Source organism: Eurosta solidaginis, chromosome 4 (assembly GCF_040869045.1).
Source record: "Eurosta solidaginis isolate ZX-2024a chromosome 4, ASM4086904v1, whole genome shotgun sequence".
Lineage (NCBI taxonomy): Eukaryota > Metazoa > Arthropoda > Insecta > Diptera > Tephritidae > Eurosta > Eurosta solidaginis.
The window spans coordinates 59,103,812-59,125,872 of NC_090322.1; the positions used below are offsets into that span (position 1 = coordinate 59,103,812).

The 22,061-nt window shown below is 35.2% G+C and overlaps 1 protein-coding gene across 1 annotated transcript in view; it reads right to left on the bottom strand.

The window, feature by feature from the left end:
- Positions 1-22,061, bottom strand: part of Cep164 (centrosomal protein 164) — a 141,622-nt gene that overhangs the window by 39,377 nt on the left and 80,184 nt on the right. The gene's annotated exons all lie outside the window — the stretch shown is intronic.

Below are 22,061 nucleotides of genomic sequence, written 5' to 3' on the forward strand. Positions count from 1 at the left end.
CAAAATGGTCTTTATTTACAACTCTGCTTCACAATTACAATACTCGCGTACTTCACTGATAGCGTGTTTAAATCAAACTGATTCATTATTCCTCAGGTTGCGCTTCTTTTATACTCTCTGTTGCCTCGTTCGCATATCTCTCCAAGGGTCTAGACTTATACAACTGTTTTTATAACATAAACTCGTTAGCTTAATGTGAAATTGTGCTAAGTCACTTTTTTTGAAAAATTGTATTTTAATGCAGTTTTAAAACTGAAGTCAAAATACAACGATCACAAAAAAAAATATTTTAATTTTTAATTTTTACGTGCTGTGGGCTATAATGCGTAAATGTGCTAAGTCGTCAGCTGTTCAAAAAAATGTGCCAAGTCAACCAGTCAATAATATCAATCTGAATTACTAGTCACTTCTTTGTGCGCGCATTTTATTTACTTATTTAATTCATTCAGTCTAAAAGTAAATGCTTTGTTTTTGTTGTTGTATTAACGATAAAGACACTCCCCGAAGGCTTTGGGCCGATGTTGATGGTCCTTTGCCGGATATGATCCGGTACGTTACGGTAACAAATCACTATTAAGGTACTAGCCCGACCATCTCGGGAATGATTTATATAACCACATTAAACCTTCCAGGCCATCCCACCCTCCCCACCCCTGGCTCCATGAGGAACTTGGGGTCCCCAGAGCCTCGGCTGTCAATGAAACATGATTCGCCACGGGTAGGTGAGGTTGGCTATTGGGTTGGAGAAACTATATATTGCGCTGGCAACCCCTTTGAGAGGGTTGCGAACACAACCCCTTGAAATTGGATTCACCCAATTGAGACATGCCTTTGGTGTTTGATAAATGCTTTGCGCTGAATTTTATCTACTTCAATTTTTACATGTCGATAACTACATGCTTTCTTATAGACTAGTTGAAAATAGAAAACAATTCAAGCTTAAACTTATATAAACTGTTATTAAAATTAATAACACTACTGAATCTATTTGCTATGTAGATGTATAGTCCTAGTTATAGGTTCATTCATAGCATAATTCGTTTTTTGAATTAATTCGATAAATAACACAGACCGACAAAATTCAACCATTATTCAGACCCAGAAACCAGACTATATATTTCCGAAGGTTTATGATGCGCTGAATCCAAATCTGGCCTTGCTCTATCAGCTCTGGTTTTTGAGATATCCTAACCTAAAAGTGCAAAAACCACCGGTTTTGATATTTGAGGTTATGTAGCCTTGCAGATGTTTTCTTTCACCAAAATTAAAGGATGCCATTTTTGAATACAAGTCCTATTCTTTCAAATGGGTTTGCTCAAATATCATATGGATAAGTTGCTTCAAAGTTCGATGGAAAAAGTTAAACAAAAGCCGAGACTACTTACAAAGTATGTCGATGACATATTTGCAATTATAAACGAAAACGAGGTACAGAACACTCTTGACGCATTAAATTATTTCAATAGATATATTAAATTTACTACCGAGCTCGAAAACGAAGGAAAACTACCGTACCTGGACTCAATCATAATAAGACATGGTAACGAAATAAAGCTAAAGTGGTATAAGAAACCTATAGCATCAGGACGAATCATCAATTATAATTCTAAACATCCAAAAACGATGATAATTAATACAGCGAGAGGCTGCATTCGACGAATGTTACAAATATCTGACGACACTTACCACAGAGAAATTAAGACTGAAATTAGAATGATATTAAAAATAATGACTTTCCGGATAGTATTATAAATTCCTTAATAAAAAGAACGGTATCAGAAACCCAAAATAAAATAGTAGACGAGCCAAAGATATTCAAGTCAGTAGTATATGTACCACAATTATCAGAGCGACTTACGAAATCAGATTGCTACAACAAAAACGAAATAAAAATAGCCCATAAACCAGTAAACACACTAAAACACATTTTTAATAGAACAAAGTCAAAAATACCAACCGCGGAAAAAAGCAATATTATATATAAAATACCTTGCAAAGGTAATGCCAACGAATCCTGTGACAAGTTTTATGTAGGAACTACAAAATCAAAATTAAAAAGCAGATTAGCAGATTATTGTAAACAAACACAGAACCATAAAACGGCCCTAATTGCCCACTGTGCAAGCAATGAACACTCACCAAACTTTTATGAAGCTTCTGTGCTCCAACAAGAAAAACAATACAAGAAGAGATTCACATTAGAAATGCTGCACATAATCAACACACCGACAGACAAGAGAATAAATTACAAATCTGATGTGGAGAACGTAGCACAGGCGTACAGATTTTTGTTATCAAAAAAGAGTTAGTATTATACTCCACGTTAAGCAGTACAAACGTGTAAATAAATGTATGTACATATATGAATAAATTTGTTGTAGGGATAATTATTTATTATATTAATGCTTTATGTTGTTATTAGTTTGTCCTGAAGACGATTACCGACGGTAATTCGAAATATATTGGCTGAACGAAAAACTTGTGTTTTATTAGCTTTTGCAAGAAAAACATAGACCTCGAGCCAGCAAACTGGAAAGTTAAGAAGAAAAGGTCGACAAATCAGTATCATTTTCTTTCGCTGAGATATCGCAAATTTGAAATTTTCATATTTCTAAATTTCCCTATACCTGAAAATCGATTGAGATAATATAGGCATGAAATAGTCGATTACTAATTTTCTTGAATTGAGTCTTATTTTTCTTAAAATTTTGTCTCACACCATAAGTTTGCTAACTCACCACACCCCTACACTATCTAACCCTCGGCTACCAAGTCACACACAGACCTAACCCCTAGAAACCACCCCTATCATACCGCAAGCAGGCTAACCCACTTAACCCTGGGGACAGCGTTTACTCGCATATTTTTCCTAAAATAAGTCTTATTTATCTAGATATCACACACCACAAGTGGGCTAACCAACTTAACTGTTAACCCATGAACTTCAGTATCCTCTAACCCCTAGAAACCACTCCTTCCACACCACAAAATTTCAAAATACGATATCTCAGCGAAAAAAATGATATTTCATCAAACTTAACGACATTTGAAAGAATAAGACTTGTATTCAAAGATGCTATCCTTTAATTTTGGTGAAAGAAAACATCTGCAAGGCTACATAATCTCAAATATGGGCAAAAACTGTGTTTTTTGCACTTTTAGGTTAGGATATCTTGAAAACCAGAGCTGATAGAGAAATTTTGAGGCCAGATTTCGATTTATCGCATCAAAATCCTCCGAAAATATATAGTCCGGTTCCTGGATCTGAGATGCTGTCGGCCTGTGCAATCTATTATGCCGAAGATCACGCAGTAGAATATATGGAATGAACAAATTAGATAAATCAGAACAATTCGTGCTGAAGTTTATTACATTATAGGCAAGCATGAGTGAGATAAAAGTTCTTCTGTCATGCAAAGCCTGAAGTCCAAGCAATTTGCGCCTGCTGGTATGTGATGGGAGGCCGTCTGGCCACTGAAGCATACATAAAGCAATATTTGTAAAAAATTGTTGTGCTCCCTTTTATAGGAGTTAGATTCATAGAAAGGATTCCATATTATTGAGCAATATTCAAGACCAATTCTGACCAAGGATATATAAAGTGTCTTCAACGTCATAGGGTCCTTAAAGTCACTGGTGTTACGTCTACTGAGCCCAACCATTGCAAACAAATTTTGAAACAATGAAGTCAATGTGACTAGAAAAAGAGAGTTTGGAGTCGAAAATTACACCCAAGTGTTTACTCTCTTGACAACGATTAAGAGATTTAGCATTTAGTTTGTAGATAAAGTATGCGGAAGTTTTTTGGAGTAAGACAACACAGCATTTGGTTGAATTTAAAAATAAATTATTGTCTGCGCACCATCCGCCAAAAGAGCCCAGATCAGAACCGTTAGAAATAGTTTGACAAATAAATAGTATTTTTTGTCCAATATATAGTTTTAGTGTTATATTTCAATCATTAAAGGGGAGGAGTGATGGGAAAACATATTGAGCAAAAAGTGCTAAGTCAGGAGAAAAAATTTGTTTTGAGTGCGGAAATTGTGCTTCTACACTCAAAAGCATTGCAATTAAGGTATCCTCATTAACAGTTTTGAAAAAAGAAGGGTATTTCAAAAATTATTCAGTTTTTTTTTCTCCTGTAAAATTCGTAAAAGTTGACTTAGCACATTTTCACATTAAGCTAACGAACTGTTTCTTTTAAAAAGAAGTTGGTTGGAAGCCACTGTCGCATTTTATACCCAGCCGTATGTTTTTCCCTCCATCCCTCTGTTAACACGATAATTTGAGCAAAAATTGAGATATCTTCACCAAATTTAGTATACAAGTTTATCTGAAGTCAAAATATATTTATATTGAAAATTATCATAATGATAACCACGCCTACTTAAAACAAAAGCCGTTAGTTCACTTTGCTAATTTTGCAGAATTATGATTCTTGGTATTATATTTAGATCTGAGAAAAATTCGTTAACGACCCGCGCATTTTTTTAAAAAAAGTTGCTTAAAATTTTAATTATCACAAGATTGGCAAAACATTTATGACACGTAACTATATTAGATATGTGACAGCAAAGTACGAACATGAAAAAAAAACAGTTGTAAATGGTCGTGGTACGCTCTTTTTAATTGAGGTCTTCACAAACTTTTAAAATCAAAGTCGGATAAAAAGCGACCAAATTTGACGAAATTTGGCAAAAAACATTGTTTCTATGACCTTAGTTGTTTTTGTTGTAGCAGTGCTTCGCCCAACCAATAGATGCGACCGATTGCAAATTTTCATCAATATCCTCTAACGGGAGTCCAAGGAAACTTGCTGTTTTAACAGGGGTGGACCATAGTGAGAGGGGTGTTAGAGGCGTTGATTCCACATTACAATTGATGAGTGTCATCTGGGGACATATTGCAAGCAAGACATACATTTTGTATGCCGGGGTTGATTCTGGCTTAGTTGTTTTTCGTAATATTCGTTTTATATATTAAGCGGCCCGCTATACAAATTTTTTAATTCGATGTGGCAGTTCTAAGAATTATCCAATACTAGCAGACCCGGCAGACGTTGTTCTGCCCTAAATTTGTATATCTGCATACATTTTAATAAGCTTTTTCTGTCTAACTCTCCCTCGCCCCTCTACACTTTTTCCTAATCTTTGTATTCACTCCTCCCTCCGTATTTTTCGCTTCATCTATCTCCATCTTCGTCTCATTCTATATCTTTCTCAGTCTCCTTCTCTCTTTTCTCTTCTCTCAAGTTTTTCTCATTCTTCTTCATATCTTATTGCCAGTCCCAGAGGGTGGTATGTATTTTGTTCCAGTCCCATTCCGAGTCTCAGTCCCAGTCCCACTCCGAGTCTCACTCTCAGTCCCAGTCCTAATCCCAGTTCCAGTCCGTCTCTGGTCTACTTCCCGGAAAAAAGCATCAGAAATACTAATATAGGCAAATTTATATACCAAATTCAGGCAAATCGAATAGGACGTATGTAAATAGGTATGTAGGTATTATTAATTCATGTCTTTATTTCGGCTTCGCATGCATATTTATCAGTTTTGCCAGGTTGATGCGACTAAATCGAATATCACAATGAAAATTACATAAAATCTCTCAGCAACAGCTTTCATTTGATATCCAAAATACACACACATTCTAGGGGTGCCCGGGTCCACGATTTGGCCTATATCTCAAGACCCTAGTCACCAATTGGTACACGCAGAATAATTTTCATGTTGAATCAACACTTTTTTAACACTTTTTCAGGTTATTATTTTTCAACACTATCGCTCAGGTTGTTTTAACATGAATCTACTTTTTCACTGTTCCTACATGTCAGATCAACATGAAGGAACAGTGTGAATTTAACATGATCAACATGACTTCCTGTTAATACAACATTATTTGTCTCGTTAAATTAACACTATTTCGTGTTACTCTAACACGATCTGACATGTTAAATTAGCACTATAATATGTTGAAATAACACGATATATCATGTTAAACTAACACCATCTATCTTGTAATTTTAACATTTTTTATTGTTAAATTAACACGATCTATCATGTTATTTTAACAGGTTTTTACTGTTAAATTAACACGATCTATCATGTTATTTTAACAGTTTTTTATTGTTAAATTAATACGATTTATTATGTTATTTTAACATGGTTTTTATTGTTAAATTAACATGCTAAGAATAAAACACCCCGTTTTTGGCTTTTTAAATTAATTTTGTTTATTTATGACATTTTCAATTAAGGATTGTTTTTTTATAGAAATATGGACATTCTGAGTAGCACTCGGTGTACGTGCTCCCGCATAACAAAAAAATAAGGCGCCAGTGTGAAAGCCGCTCCCTGAATTTTATTCTTAGCGCAATCTCTGCCTTTGGGAAAATGTCTGCCAAGTCAGCATCGTTTAGAAGCATGTGTCTTCTAAGCCACGATCTGAAAATTAAACAAAAACTGTTTCATTAAAAACTTTCTAAATTGCCCAAGTATTTGTAAAACTGCTAAAATACGTCTAAAAATGTCGGAATAGGTATCAAACGACGCCATGCCCAGTATTTCTGCGCAGAACACTTTTTTGCCTAATGCGATTACAACAACCACATGAAAACTTGCAACTTTGATTGCAAATATCTCTTCACAGAAGAAAACAAATACCAAACTCTGTTCTGCACATAAATACCAAGGAAGCGCCTTCGGATTACTCATACCGAGGTAACACGAAAAATTACACGAATTACTTACCCAAGACTCTCTGTAGAATTCGTTCATCAAATTGCATCCTACCGCAAATAATTAAGCGTAAAGCTTCCACTTCTTTATTCGGAGAATAATCAACTAATATTTCTTCTGGGGTCTCAAAAAATAACACACCCGACCCTTGGTCGAAATGAGGCAGAAGAAAATCTATTTGTTCGCACATTTGGTTGGCACAATTTCACAAAATAAAGTTTTAGATAATTAAAAATTAACACAATTTTTCGCCACGTATGCACTTGCACATTAAAATCGGAATAATGCAAGAGGCAGCGCAGCCACGGCGGAACAGTACAAGGTGGCCGCGGGTCGACATACATACAAACGATCCATGTGTTTTGTTTTTGTAATTCTCTGGTGTAATGTCAAAATCGTACTACGCTAGAGAATGTTATGTCAAATCTTATGAAAAAAACTAGCAATCAGATGCTTACCGACGCCACCTAGTTTTGCCATGCAGCGTAGCATAGAAAAAAGAACGAACAGTGTTGCCACAGAGAGATTTTTTATCCAGAATGTAAACTAAATAATAAAATGGCGTGTTTAACTAGTAAGTTAGTTTCTAATGTCAAGCTAGTTTTTTGTGCTCTATTTTTGCATATATGGCCAAATCGCCAAAAAAGAACCCACAAAAAAATTAGATTTCTTCAAATTGTGTGTGCTTTTGATTGTTTTGGGGTTACACACATGCCAAAGAACGCAACCTCTTGTTTTCCTCGAAAATATACGATAGTTTCTGTGGTGTTTCTTAAAGAACACAATTTTTAAAAATTGCATTACCTAACGAAAAGGTACGTTGCATTTCAGGAATATTATTACCTAACGAAAAGGTACGTTGCATTTCAGGAATATTATTTTTAACATAGTTCCCTTTTTTAGGCAGATTTAGGTTAATTGCAAATAATAAGATAAAATATTTCGAGGTGACAAACGTTTTGAGTACTTTTGATCACAACGAATTCGATCGCATTTTTTCATGTAACGTAACAGTCCAAAATTCAAAATAGTTTTTTCATGCAAAATCTAGCATGTCAACAAACCAAAAAAAATCAATTTCCTTCGAGCATTCCAAGTCTATTTTTCATATAAACTATAATATTAGTAGAGTTTGCAGGTAAGACCCCAGAGCCCAAAGTTGTTTTTAACGTAACAGTCTGTACTTCAAACTTTTGTACGCCTATTTTTCAGTATAATTTATTTTTCATTTATTACATACTTATTAAGCCTTTAATATTTTACAATACATGTTTTTTTTTGGGTTTGCTCGGTTTTTCGCGCATTACTTTTGATCGAATTGATGTATATGATAATGTTTCTCTTTTTTGATAAGAGAACTTTGGTACTTTGGAACTTTTGGCCATTTTACTTTACCAATACTGGCAACACTGACCACGAATTAACTTCTGTTCTTTTGAGAACAAAATTCTGTTCACAACCTTTGATGGGGGACAGATGGCGGTCGAAAACAGCACTTGTTCATGTTACATCAAACCGAATTTACGGTGAGTGATACACACTAATGTGATTCTAATGCAGAAATAGTTCATGTTATTTTAACCATACGATTCATGTTAAAATGTTCGTGTTGATTTTTCGAAATTGTTTTTGCTTTACGTACTAGAACTGTTCATGTTGATTCAACATGATTCATGTTAACTAAAAATGTAAGAAATTTTTCTGTGTGTATGAAAACTACCCTGTACTAAAGCACTCATCAACAGCTTTCATTTGATATCCATATTGTATAAACACATTCTAGGGGTGCCCGGGCCCACGTTCTGGCCTATATCTCGAGACCCTAGTCACCGATAGGTATGAAAACTACCCTGTACTAAAGCACTCATCAACAGCTTTCATTTGATATCCATATTGTATAAACACATTCTAGGGGCGCCCGGGTCCACTTTATGTCCTATTTCTCGAGGCCCTAGTCACCACTAGTCCTGGTCCACTTCCCGGAAGAAAAATTATCCGACATTTTATTCTAGATATAACGCTACCTACATACCAAATTTCAGGCAAATCGAGCCATATATACGACAGTTTAGAATAAATCGGTCCCTGGTCCACTTCCCGAAAAAAAAAACTTTTCACAAACACCCTCCGGGTTCCTATTAAGTTATCCTAAAAATTTCATAGCAATCTTTCTATCGTTCTCGAGTTATGGAGTGACAATCAAAATGTACACTTCTTTTTATATATGGGGTATTCCATCCCATTTCGACCAATTTTGAACCCGACCCCTTTATAATTGGCTAAAAGTTTTTCTTCTTTTTCTAGCTTACGAAAGACGTTTTTCAGAATTTTTTCAAATTTTTTCATCAAACTCAAAAAAAGTTATGAATTTTAAAAGACACCGTTTTTGTTTTCAAAATGCTATAACTTTTTCAAAAATTGACCGTTTGGGATCTTTTTTTTTTAAATTTGTTTTTAAATGTACTTTTTGGAAAAAATACAAAAAAATTTTTAAAGTTTTTTTTTTTGTAATTTTTCAGTTTTTCGAGATTTTTCGAATCTCGCCCTTTTTTTCTCTAATAAAAAACTTCAATCACGGAGTGGGCCGAGAATTTTTTTTTTTTTATTTAATTGAAAAAAAACTTTAAAATTTTTTTTGTATTTTTTCCGAAAAGTACATTTAAAAAAAAAAGATCCCAAACGGTCAATTTTTGAAAAAGTTATAGCATTTTGAAAAAAACACCGTTTTTTTCAAAATATTTAAAACTTATTTTGAGTTGGAAAACGGTGTTTTTTTTTCAAAATGCTATAACTCTTACAAAAATTGACCGTTTGGGATCATTTTTTTTTTAATGTTTTTAAATGTACTTTTCGGAAAAAATACAAAAAAAAATTTCAGTTTTTTTTTCAATTAAATAAAAAAAACAAAAAATTTTCGGCCCACTCCGGGATTAGTGGGGATGATTGCAGAATTGATTGAAGTTTTTTATGGGAAAAAAGGGCGAAATTCGAAAAATTTCGAAAAACTGAAAAATTACAAAACAAAAAAAAACTTAAAAACTTTTTTTGGAATTTTTCCGAAAAGTACATTTAAAAAAAATTAAAAAAACAGATCCCAAACGGTCAATTTTTGAAAAAGTTATAGCATTTTGAAAACAAAAACGGTGTTTTTTTTTTAAATTCATAACTTTTTTTGAGTTGGATGAAAAAATTTGAAAAACTTCTGAAAAACGTCTTTCGTAAGCTAGAGAAAGAAGAAAAACTTTCAGCCAATTCTAAAGGGGTCGGGTTCAAAATTGGTCGAAATGGGATGGAATACCCCATATATAGAAGATATTATATTGCGCGTTCATATCATGTACTACGACCATTATCGTTTAAACGGTTAACCGCAAATTAAGTAAGTTAAGCATATCAGCTAACATGGAGCTAAGTGCCTCCTTTGTCCATACATAAATATTGACGGACTTCGATAAAATTTTCAAGGGGATGAAACTGTATCGTATAGTTTGGGACCATTATGGGACTACTTCCGCACTGTTTCGTGAACATTTAGGGATGGCTTCATAATTATTTAGAGACTATATCGGAACCAAATTAAAATTGTTCCGAATCGGTCCAGAAAAAGTCTCGAAATGATTCCAAAAATGTCCGCGAAATGTACCCGAAAAGATCGAGTGTATTTTTGAAAAGTTTTTCAGTGAAAATTTCATTCCAATTTAGAGGGAAAATTTAAGGAGCACGACGCAAAATCCAGGAGAAGCTCGGCCTGAATGGTTTAAGAATCAAATAGTGACGTTGTTGCCATCCGCTAGCTAGTTTTGTTATGCTATACTTAAAATTAACGACGTACACGATTAACAGTTTGAGCCTAAATCTGAAACTTTTTATACTCAGCTGAGCAGAGCTCACAGAGTATATAATTTTGTTCGCATAACTGTAATCCGTAACGGCATAAACTAATCGGGATAGATACAGACTTCTATATATCAAAATGATCTGGGCGAAAAAAGAAATTCATTTAGCCATGAGTAAATTTTGAGGTATCTTAATAAAATTTGGTATGTAGGTTCCTGGGCACTCGCCTCAGATCGCTATTTAAAATGAACGAAATCGGACTATAACCACGCCCACTATTTCGATATCGAAAATTTCGAAAAACCGAAAAAGTGCGATAATTCATTACCAAAGACGGCTAAAACGATGAAACTTGGTAGGTGGGTTGACCTTATGACGCAAAATAGAAAATTTGTAAAATTTTGAACAATGGGCGTGGCACCGCCCACTTTAAAAAGAAGGTAATTTAACAATTTTGAAAGCTGTACTTTGGCAGTCGTTGAAGATAACATGATGAAATTTGCAGGAACGTTATTCCTATTACTATATGTGTGCTAAATAAAAACTAGCAAAATTGGATGACGAACACACCCACTTTTTTAAAAAAAATTTTTTAAGTCAAATTTTAACAAAAAATTTAATATCTTTACTTACTTAATTGGCGCTTAACCGTCTAAACGTTTATGGCCGTCCAACAAGGCGCGCCAGTCGCTCCTTCGCTCCGCCAACTGGCGCTAATTGGTCAAAACAAGGGAGTTTAAATCGTTTTCCACCTGGTCCTTCCAACGGAGTGGGGGCCGCCCTATACCTCTGCTTCCATAGGCGGGTTCCGATAGAAACACTTTCTTGGCCGGAGCATCATCTTTCATTCGCATAACATGGCCAACCAGCGCAACCGCTGCGTTTTAATTCGCTGGACTATGTTGATGTCTGCGTATAGCTCGTACAGCTCATCATTAAATCTTCTTCGGTACTCGGTACTCGCCATCGCCAAAGCGATATCTTTACAGTAAAAAATAAAATAAATGAAAGGCGTGATAACCTCCGAAGAGATTTTAGGCCGAGTTTCTCTTCCAATTTGCGTCGTGCTCCTTTTTAATTTTTCCTACAAATTGGCGGGACGGGACCTACTAGTTTTATGCCGACTCCGAACGGCATCTGCGAGGCAGATGAGTTTTCACTGAGAGTTTTTTATGGCAGGAACACAGTCTGAGTGTTTGCCAAACACTTCCGAGGAGCAAACCCGCTTAGAAAAATTTTCTTCTAATTGAAAAAACCTTCTTTCTAACAGTATATAAGTAAATTATGTCAACATTCAACTCCATCATTACTGGTGCAACAAAATACAAAAATAAAAGAAAATTTCAAAATGGCCGTGGCTCCGCCCTTTTTCATTTAATTTGTCTAGAATACTTTCAATGCCATAAGTCGAACAAAAATTTATAATATTTGTGAAATTTGGTGAGAGCATAGCTTCTATGACGATAACTGTTTTCTGTGAAAATGGGCGAAATCGGTAGAAGCCACGCCCAGTTTTATACACAGTCGACCGTCTGTCCTTCCGCTCGGCCGTTAACACGATAACTTGAGCAAAAATCTATATATCTTTACTAAACTTACTTCACGTACTTACCTGATTTCACTTTATCTTGATATTAAAAATGGGAAAAATCCGACTATGACCACGCGAACTTTTCCATATCGAAAATTTCAAAAAATGAAAAAAATGCCATAATTCTATACCAAAAACGAAAAAAGTGATGAAATCCATGGTGATCGGATTAGTGATGAATTGGTTGGATTGGTTTTTTGACGCAAAATATAACTTTAGAAAAAATTTTGTAAAATGGGTGTGACACCTATCATATTAATTAGAAGAAAATGAAAAAGTTCTGCAGGGCGAAATCAAAAGCCCTTGGAATCATGGCAGGAATACTGTTCGTGGTATTACATATATAAATAAATTAGCGGTACTCGACTTATGACGATTTGGGTCACCCTGGTCCACATTTTGGTCGATATCTCGAAAACGCCTTCACATATACAACTAAGGGCCACTCCCTTTAAAAATTCTCATTAATACCTTTAATTTGATACCAATATCGTACAAACACATTCTAGAGTCACCCCTGGTCCACCTTTATGGAGATATCTCGAAAAGGCGGCAACCTATAGAACTATGGCCCACTCCCTTTTAAAATACTCTATAATACCTTCCATTTGATACCCATGTCATACAAACACATTCCAGGGTTACCCTAGGTTCCTTTTCCTACATGGTGATTTTCCCTTATTTTGTCTCTAAAGCGCTCAGCTGAGTATGTAATGTTCGGTTACACCCGAAATTAGCCTTCCTTACTTGTTTGAACTACATTTATGACCAAACCAAATTTGGGTTAGATATAAAATCATACCGGTCTTCGTGATCTGGGTTTTAATTTTAAACTAGATATTTCTATACTTTCAGTCATAAAAAAAGAAAAATCTAGTGGGGGTGGTCTCGTCTCGAACCAACGCACAATGTATGGAGTAACTAGCAAACGCCTCACAATTTTTCCTATATATACCCATTGGCTAGTAAAAATTAACGCATATTGTCTTATAATTTGCAGTTGGTTTTAGATACAAATATGAAATTTTAACAAATCTCGAAAACCACGGGACTTTTGGGTTGTAATCCAGGCATTTCTGGACACAAATTGCAGGGATTGTATTCCCTAGTACACACTCTTTGAAGAACTAGGTGCTCAAGGCAACTGTAAGCAATTGAAATAGTAGTTAGCCGGTAACTTCACTAATTGTAGGTAGTTTCTAGTCAAACACAAGAGCTGGTTCGTACGTCATTCAATATGTATTCATCCTCACAATACGTCCATCGATCCACTTGAGACATAGCATTGCAAATGTCTGGAATCCTTTTGACAAACTTTGTAAGCATAGATATATACGTACATACGTTTGTGTGTATAAAAAAAAATAAATGTAAGGCGCGATAACCTCCGAAGAGATCTAAGGCCGAGCTTCTCTTCCAATTTGCGTCGTGCTCCTCTTGATTTTTCCCTACATTTTTCACTGAGAGCTTTTCATGGCATAAATACAATCGGAGCGCTTGCCAGACACTGCCGAGGGGCGACCCCGCTTAGAAAAATTTTCTTCTAATTGAAAAATCTTATTTCTAAAATTTTGATGTTGCTTTGCCCGGGAGTTGAACCCAGGGCATACGGTGTGATAGGCGGAGCACGCTACCATCACACCACGGTGGCCGCGTTTGTGTGTATACAATATATTTATTGTCTCAACTTATCGAGCAGCTACCACTACCTACAAAGCTTATGATTAAGTAAATATTATTATTATAGAATTAAATAAACCAACAAAATAAAAAACTTAACAACGGACGCGGGGGATGTGCGCTTCACTTAGCAACAACTAATAATTAATTAGCATATACCCTGCAATAAAAAACCAAACGCAACTAGTCCGAAAAAGATCAAACATGTTCCAATTATAATTCAGAGTTTGGCAAATACTCAAGTACCCACAGTTAGAAAGATCTGTTTTAGGGACAAGGACTCAAACCCATGATTAATTTTTTATTCCAAATTTTGACCTTTTTTCTTTTAAATAGGAATAAGCTATTTAAGTGAAATCCACACTGGACCACTGTACAAAAATAGGCAAGTTGAAAAATTTGCACCCCTTTTACGGCCAAACTATAATTCTAAGATATTGTGACGAATATTAGCAACACTAAGGGAAACTATCATCTCTAAGCCGATGCTAAGCAGTGACTTGTATGCACATCAATAAATCAATCATTATGTCTACACAGATGTACATACACGCAGCGGAGAAGAGACGCACAAACACATGCAGATATCTTATCTGAGATGCTCCCAAAAGTATGCAATTATAATTGTGTTCACACATACACGCGCGTATGAGAAGCTATAAACGTAGTAATTTTATAGCTGATGGCCAACTAGTAGATTCTGGAAATGGAAGCGCCTAGAAGATGCGAACGAGAAGTCACACAGTATAAAAGGCAGCAAAAGTAGAGGCGCGACAATCAGTTTGATTTAAGAAGTCACCTGGCGAGCAATAGTAGTGTTATTGTAAAGTACTTTAATAAACGCCATTTTGCATTATTGAAAAGTGGAGTTATTTATTCAACAGTTTAGCGATACGAACGTTAGTAGAAGGTTGCAAATAAGAGGAATTGCAGTAAATTCGTTACAATATAAACAAGTGTATATGTATCGATAGTTCTTCTTAGTGATCAGTTCAGGACATTAAAAAAATGTGTCCCTAAGATAATAATTTCAAAATGTCACCACTACAAAAGCCAAACACGTATTTATGTATATATCGTCGGTACAATGCCAAAGTCACGAACGTGTAATTTTTGTTTAAACGAAATATTATATATGTCAAATATTGCAAAGCCAAAACGAATGTGTATTTTTTGAAAAAAAAAAAATAATAAACATTTTTCAATTAGCATTACTTAGTGGTTTACTAAAGTAAACCTCCCAATAGTGGTTGAAATATACAAAATTAAATCCGTATTAATTAAATCTCTATTTTTAACAATGTCTTCAAGGTTTGAAAGGCGTTTTTCACAAAACATCAAATATGCACATTCGTGACTTTGGCATTGGACCGACGATATGTACTATACTCACACAACAGACTCTACCAGCAGGAGTCATGCAAACTAGCTCAAATGTGATCTCGCGATAAGATGAACGAAGAATGTGTATATATTGTTACGAATATTAGCAACACTAAGGGAAACTATCATCTCTAAGCCGATGCTAAGCAGTGACTCTTTGGACTTCAATAATTCAATCATTATGTCTACACATATGTACGTACACGCAGAGGAGAAGCAACGCACATACACATGCATATATCTTATCTGAGATATGCAATTATAATTGTGGAAGTGTCACTCACAAACACACGCGCATATGAGAGCTATACACGTACATCTGTAGTTATAATTATAGCAGATAACCAACTAGTAGATTCTAGAACAGAAGCACCTAGAAGATGCAACGAGGAAATCAAAGAGTATAAAAGGCAGCAACAGCAGAGGCGCTACAATCAGTTTGAATTAAGTACGCTATCTGTCGGGCAATAGTAGTGTTATTGTACTTTAATAAGGGCCATTTTGCATTATTGAAAAGTGAAGTTATTTATTCAACAGTTTAGTGATTCGAACCTTAGTAGAAGATTTGAAATAAGCGGAATTGCAGTAAATTCGTTACAATTGGTGTCAGAAGAGGAATAAATTCCAGAGGGCAACAAGGACATGGCAAAGTTAAGTGAACTAAGGATCCAGCAATTGAAAAAGGAGTTGGAGAACCGTGGATTGAATACAACCGGCAATAAGATCGAACTTCAAGGACGGCTACGAGAGGTAATGGAGTCGCAAGGAATTGATGTGGACGAGTATGTCTTTTATCCTGATGGGGACGAGACAACAACAAAAATTGAAGAGAAAAACAAAACATCGCAGACAGTTACGAGCACAGACTTGAACATGATGATTTTGGCTGTAATATCTGCTCAAACATCGACAATGGCATCCCAACTGGAAGAACAAAAGACAAATATAACAACTCAACTGGCACAACAGAAGACATAGATGGTATCCCAAATGGAATCACAGGAGACACGTATACCCGAAATATCGTCACAAATAACATCCAGGATTGAAACCAGGAGGCACGTATATCCGAAATGTCGTCACAAATAGCAACCAGGTAGAAGCACAGGAGGCACGCATATCCGAAATGTCGGGACAAATTTCAGCACAGGTAACAAACATCGCAGATCTCTGCACAACTAGAAACCCGTATGGACGAACAAATAATGCAGTTTAAGAACAAAATCGAGGCTGAGGTGGATGCTTTAAAAGGTCGTATACAGGAGCTGCAACTAAATCGCCCAGTTGTTTCAGCAAACAATACGAAGGTAAAAACTCCATCTTTTGACGGCTCTGTTCCTTTCGAAGTATTCCAGCTTCAATTTGAGAAGATGTCAGCAGTGAACAACTGGAATGCTGAAGATAAAGTTGTTGCACTGTTCGTGGCATTGAAAGGTCCTGCAGCTGAAATATTACAGACAATTCCAGAGTACGAACGGAGCAATTATGAAACATTGATGAGCGCTCTACAGAGACGTTACAGAAGCAAGCATAGGAAACAGATATATCAAATTGAGTTGCAAAATCGTTACCAAAAGGCGAATGAGACTTTGCAGGAGTTTGCGTCGGATGTTGAAAGATTGGCTCATCTCGCAAATGCAGGCGCACCCGTGGAATACACCGAGAGGGTTAAAATTCAGAGCTTTATAAATGGAATACGGAATGCCGAAACGAAACGAGCTACATATGCGAACCCAAAGCCAACATTTCCTGAAACGGTATCCCATGCACTGACTCAGGAAATATCGTCACTTTTGAGTAAGCCCGCATACAAAGCTCATCGTGTGGAAGCACTGAAGGATTACAACAAAAAAATGCCGGAATTATGAAGTGTTTCAAGTGCGCTAACCCAAGTCACATTGCAGGTCATTGCAGCACCAGTCATGGTAGTTCCAACTTGGCTGGTCGGAAACGCAAAGCTGGAGGAGATAAGCAAGAGCGAGTCAAATGTAAAGATCGAGAACTTGCCCCAGCTATTGAATGTCGTGTGATATCTATCTCGCAAACTGGAAGGAAATCGAGCAGTCTTACCGTCAAAGGAAATGTGGATGGCAAGGAGCGTGTGTTGACTGTAGATACGGGCGCATCTCATTCTTTAATCCGATCCGATTTGGTCAACAGGAGAGTAAACCCGTTACCTGGAGCAAGGTTGCGTACGGTCACTGGCGAGTATAACCAAGTCCAAGTGAGGTATTAATTGGAAAGGTCATGGTTCTACACAAATTCATTTTGGCTGAGATTGTTGATGAAATCATATTGGGATTGGACTTCTTAGTTGACCATGACATCAGGATCGATATGCGGAGAAAGATTATGCGCTATAAGAACCAGGATATACCCCTTAACTTTAGCTTGGAGCAAGGGTTCAGCAGTAATCGGGTACTGGTTGAGAAGACTCGACAACAACCACGAAAGTCAAAGTTAAAGGTGGATGGATCGAATGGGCCAAACAAAGCGAAATCAAAAGTACTTGCGAGAGAAACACTAGCATTGACGAACCCTAATGGACGCACAAAAACGAAGGAACGAATTTTCCAGGAAGAATGCGAGGGTAGTTTCAAGCCGGGGCGCACTACTCTTGTGAAACGTGGGAACGATACTGATTATGCGAAGGCAATCTGTCAAGCGCAAGCTCTACGAAGTAGTTCATTTGCCAAGCAACAGAGTGTGAGGGAGCGGCCCAGGGTAATGAGTAGTAAGATGAAACACAGGTACGACAAGAACAATAATTCGGAAGGTTTCCGGGAGGGGGATTTGGTACTGTTATACAACCCTCACCGACGGAAAGGTGTTCCATCCAAATGTTGGTGCAGTTGGGAAGGCCCGTACAAAGTTGTGAAGGAGATCAGTAATTCCATCTACCGCATACAAACCATTGGGAAACCACGAAATAGAAGGGTGGTTCATTTGGAGATGTTAGCAGCGTTTAGATCGAGAGATTTGTCTGATCGGGACGACCAGACTTAGGTGGAGTGCAGTGTTACTAATATTAGCAACACTAAGGGGTATTGCATCTCTAAGCCGATGCTAAGCAGTGACTCTATGCACATCAATAATTCAATCATTATGTCTACACATATGTACGTACACGCAGCGGAGAAGCAACGCACAAACACATGCAGATATCTTATCTGAGATATGCAATTATAATTGTGGAAGTGTCGCTCACAAACACACGCGCATATGAGAGCTATACACGTACATCTGTAGTTATAACCAACTAGTAGATTCTAGAACAGAAGCGCCTAGAAGATGCAACGAGGAAATCAAAAAGTATAAAAGGCAGCAACAGTAGAGGCGCTACAATCAGTTTGATTTAAGTACGCTATCTGTCGGGAAATAGTAGTGTTAGTGTATTTAATAAAGGTCATTTTGCATTATTGAAAAGTGAAGTTATTTATTCAACAGTTTAGTGATTCGAACCTTAGTAGAAGATTTGAAATAAGCGGAATTGCAGTAAATTCGTTACAATATGTAGGCTCATTCCATTTCAAGACACCTGGTCCGCGCAGGACATAATTTTTGATTTCGAAGAAATTTTAATATGTTGTAATTTGGTCAAAATAATGAAACACTTGTTTTTTTTTGCCTCAAAAATTTTTTTTTCGGATTTATCGGCAATTGAATTCCATAAAATGCAATCGGTATTTTGTCCACCTATTTTTTCAACGGTCATAACCGTTTAGACGGTTAAGCGCCAATTAAGTAAGTAAGTAAGTATTTTTTCAACTGTCAAAAATTAACCGATTCTCATGATTTTTTCTTTAAAATGTTCGTTATTATATTTAATTTTATATAACTTTATAAACAATAGCATATAGTTTAAAAAAATTTTTTTGTTTAGTATTTACTAAAAATTTATAACTTTTTTCAAAAATAAATTTCTCAAAAAAGGTTATTTTTTTGTTGTTTAAACTTTTTCTATATTGAGTGAACAGTTCATGTTTCAACTTGGCTAAATGCGGTGATTTTGTAACAGGACATGGCAAAGGCTCTTGTGGCGGTATTGGAGGTTTAGTGAAATACTTTGCCATATTCTGAAATATAACAATGATGAATAATGAATGTTTTCAATAATAAATGTGATATTTTAATTAATTTTAAGCATTTGGCAATGATCGCCTTGTATGCTGATATGTATTGCATCAATACATGGCGAAAAAAAGATTAATATTCAAAAATTCATATTTCGAAAACAACAAACGTTGGCCAATGGATATTTACCCAAGTTGAAATATAAACTGCTCACTCGATATAGAAAAAGTTTAAACAAAAAACAATAACCGCTATTTGAAATATTAATTTTTGAAAAAAAAGTCATAAATTTTTACTAAATACTAAAAAAATAAATTTTTTGTAACTATATGCAATTGTTTATAAATTTATATAAAATTAAAAGTAATAGCAAACAATTCGAAGAAAAAATCATGAGAATCGGTTAATTTTTGACAAAGTTATTGTATGCTGTAATGCATTGCATGAATAAATGGGGGAAGAAATGTTTACTATTCAAAAATGCATATCTCGAAAACAGCAAGTTTTGGCTAACAGGCATTTAGCCAAATTGAAACATGAACTGTTCACTCAATATAGAAAAAGTTTAAAAAACAAAAAATAACCTTTTTTGCGAAATTTATTTTTGAAAAAAGTCATAAATTTTTACTAAATACTGAACAAACAAATTTTTTTTAAACTATATGCTTTGTTTATAAAGTTATATAAAATTAAATATAATAACGAACATTTCAAAGAAAAAATCATGAGAATCGATTAATTTTTGACAATGTTATAATAAAATACCGATTGCATTTTATGGCAAAAAAACACGTGTTTCATTATTTTGACCAAAGAACAACATATTAAAATTTCATCGAAATCAAAAATCATGTCCTGCGCGGAACGGGTGTCTTGAAATGGAATGAGCCTGTAGTTAGTTTGATGGAAATATAGCGCGAAGCTCAGCAAATATGAGTAAATGTGTAATATTCTTTGCTGATATTCAAAGTGCTTACAAAAACAGACGAGAATATTTAAGTTGGAGTATTCACATATTAATTTTGTTGGTTGCAACAACTATAAAATTTGAAAAAAAAAATAGAATTTTGTGAAATTAAACTCACTAAAATTAGACCGTAACAAAGAAAAAAAACACCACAGGCTAGACTTTTAGTTTAATAAGTTATTCTTATCTCAGAGAGGATCTCATTTGCGCAGTTTTTTTTTTCAAATTTTCACTAGAATACGATTAAATATGTGAAAAAAGCGCCGTATCTGAAAATTAGATCTGAAAAAAATGCCTTATTTCCAAAAAAAAAATCATGGCGGAACTATGCAAGGTGGCAGCATGATGACATACCTAAAAACATAAATAAAAGCTCCATGTACTTTGTTTTTGTAAATTCGATGGACTAATGTCAAAATCGTACTGCGACGGAAGTTGATGCATCAAATCAAATAAAAAAGTAGCCAATGGTATAGTTCCGCCACGAAAAAAATTTAGCTGTAATTCAACAAATGTTTAGGGCTCTAAACAGAGGCCGAATCATTCATACGATCCGTGACCGAATGCCGGGTTATAAGTCACTATTGCTCCGAAATGGTGCTATAAACTCTCCTTAACAGGCGGATGTCTATCCGCATTAGGTTGCCTTCCTTGGGTACTTGCCGTGGAGGGCGCCGCCTCCAAATCGATGCTCTCCTGTAGGTTATGGTGACGAAAGGGCGGTCTTTCCCGCCGGGCATTCACTCGGTACAAATAAAAAACACTTCTTTTTACTTTTAATTTAAACACGTTTATTTTAATTTTAGTTTTTCGGCCAAGCACGTCTGAATGCTACGTCTGGCAAATTTTTTATTGAATTATTCAGAGCCGAATTGCTCTGTTTCCAAATTGTCCCAACACCTGTTGTCCGTTTACAGTAGACAATGGGTGTTGCAGCAATTTGGAAACAGGATGACAAAGTGATCAATTTTGTCACATTCTTCTTTAGCCGTAAACCTATAAAAATTGTTGCGAACAAACGAATATATATTTATATTAGGATGTACCTCCCCTTTTTAATTCGTTGGTTCGGAACCATTTTTATTAATAATTGAAGAAAGATTTTATACATCGAATAGTTAAATTGTAGTTACAAGTTATAAAGGTTCATTGTAACTTAAATAAAAGGTATAAATATTACTAATATTTTAATTGACGACAAAATGTGTTGAATATTTTTTTGTAAGTATTTATGTTTGATATATTCAATTTAAAGTTTTACATTTTTATTACATATTATATATGTTTTTTTTTTTTTTGTTGTTTTAGCAATTAAGAAATACCCTTTTTTTCTTAAATATACAAAGTTGTGTGCTATTTTCCTTTTTTTTTTTTGTTTTACAAGTTTTTGTGCCTTCGTGGCTGCTTAATTATTAGTAAAAAAATTTTCTTTTGGATTTTTTTTGTCAATCAAATTTTAAAGTTTAATCAAAATAATAATATAACGTTAATTTACTTTACTTAGCCGATTTTTATGTACTACTTTTTCTTTGTTTTTAACTTCATCGAAAATAGTTACGTTAGGTTCGTTAATTTTAGTTATAATAAAAGCACCTTGATAAATATTTTCGTGGTTCTTTTTGTAAAAGTACTTTATCTCCTATTTTTACAACTAAAGGTCGTGCCGTTTTATCGTACAGATTTTTACTTTGTAACTTATTTTTATTAATTAGATTTTGTGCCATTTTGTGCATTTTCTGCATCCTAAACTTAACTTCTTTGGCATAGTTTTCGACATTATAGATCGGGTCAATTTTT